Below are 1,855 nucleotides of genomic sequence, written 5' to 3'. Positions count from 1 at the left end.
ATGAGTATGCACCATCCCCAAAGTTTCTCGACACAGTAAACCTCCCACTTTTGAGATTCTCTTGCACACTTTGCCATATCTTTTACAGACTCACTTCACTTATCATAATCAAGTCATGGGCATATTTATTAAAAGCTCAATGAATAAAAGAAATAGGTATATTTGATCTTTGAAAATGGAAAGTGAGCAAGGGAGAGCTTGTGGGACCCTAGATTCTGGCTGGGAGTGAAGTAAGGAGGAAGGGTCAGTTAGAGGGTGTGGGCTGATAAAAGAGGGGGTAGAAACATGATGTCAAAATAGATGTACTTATGGTCATTTTATTAAGTTCTCACTATTTTGATGCTACATGGACATAGAATGAGACACTGTGGGTTCTAAAGGCCACAGGAGTAAAAATTATTTGTTTCTTACTTGTCATTTGCCTATAGAAACCCAAGAAATAGTATAAACTAGTAAATGTTGTGTTATTCGGCCAAGCAGTAGACCAGGAATAGGGGACATGAAGAGTACTAGGCAGTAATCAATAAGCAGTAACTCCTGAATTCCTGCAGAAAGCCTAATGTAAGCTCTCATATAGTGGGATTCAACTGATATCTCTCGAGCACTTACTATTTACTAATATTGCTTCTAGCTAAGGAGAATCCTAAAGAAACTTGATCAAATCATAGTTTCAGGTCTTAAAAAGCTCATTACCTAATTAAAGATAAATGTGAGTAAAATGGAATAGAAGGCAGGCTCACTCGTTAATCATAAGTCTAAGCTTCCAAGCTTGGTTTTCAGCTTTGAAGTTTTGGAAACTGATCTGAGCAACATCAAGAGTAGATTCATTTCTCAGATGTCCCAAGATGAACTATGCCAGCTTTTGTGTCTATAATTATTTCCTCATTTATTGCTAATGAACTGCTCCTCTGATATTCATGCTCTTTCCTTAGATATTAAATGCCTAGATATTAAATTAGTTGTTTAAATTAGATGATCCCACCATCATCATCACTTTGTATTTTCATAGGTCTTCCTCCAGAAAATCTATATGTTTCTTTGTTTGTTTTTATTTTTATTTTATTGTTGTTCAAATGTAGTTTTCTCCATGTTCCTGCCACCATTTTCCTCTGCCCCATCTACCCCCACCTCCCACCCTCATTCTTTTTCCTCTTTGGCTTTGTCCTTTATACATGCTCTCTGATGACCCTCCCCCTTAAAAACATTATCTCCTTTAACTTTAGAATGTTCCTTCCAGTCAAGCAGAAGACCAAAAAACATGATCACATAAATCTGAGAGGAGAATGCAGTTGGTCGACTTCTCAGGGTAGGCCTTTCCATGTGTTGAGTCCTGGCACAAAAGAACCATATTTTTGGAGATGAAAAATGTTCAAAATGACTGCACACGATCAAAGCTCAGGGTGGAGGCCAGTCCTGGCCAGTGAGCTTCTGAGTGTCTGAAGTGTGCTACATTAATAGCACGGTGTTCGCTAGCACCAGCAGAGCCTCTCTCTGTGACTAGAGTTTAATAGTGCTCTCTGCCACATTTGGAAAAAATTTAAAAATAATTAATTAATAAAATTTTTTTAATTAAAAAAATGTTCTAAATGAAAATATAAAATTAGATAATGAAAAATTATAAATGAGAAAACTAATTAATGAAGTGGATAACAAGAAAGTCACATATGACATGTACACTGTGAATGTGAAATGCATATCACGTCATTTGAGGAGTTGAAAAGGATAAGACTGGGACAACTTCTTGGGTCCACTTCGTTCCACCCCACATACCTTTAAATAAAAAGCTGACAAGCTGATTTTGTACCTAAAGTGAAAAGGTATTTCTATGGCGCTACTGAGAACCTATCAGCAAATC

The 1,855-nt window shown here is 36.8% G+C and overlaps 1 non-coding gene across 1 annotated transcript; it reads left to right on the top strand.

Annotated features, from left to right (window-relative positions):
* The first annotated feature begins 1,377 nt into the window (after positions 1-1,377).
* On the top strand, positions 1,378-1,528 carry LOC119050974 (small nucleolar RNA SNORA62/SNORA6 family). The gene has a single exon (XR_005082847.2). It is a non-coding gene; the product is annotated as a small nucleolar RNA SNORA62/SNORA6 family (small nucleolar RNA).
* The last annotated feature ends 327 nt before the right edge of the window (positions 1,529-1,855 follow it).

This window comes from Artibeus jamaicensis, unplaced genomic scaffold (genome assembly GCF_021234435.1).
Source record: "Artibeus jamaicensis isolate MK-2021 breed Jamaican fruit bat unplaced genomic scaffold, CSHL_Jam_final contig_1015, whole genome shotgun sequence".
NCBI lineage: Eukaryota > Metazoa > Chordata > Mammalia > Chiroptera > Phyllostomidae > Artibeus > Artibeus jamaicensis.
Note: the sequence above shows the minus strand (reverse complement) of the source record. Positions and strands in the feature narration are given on the sequence as shown.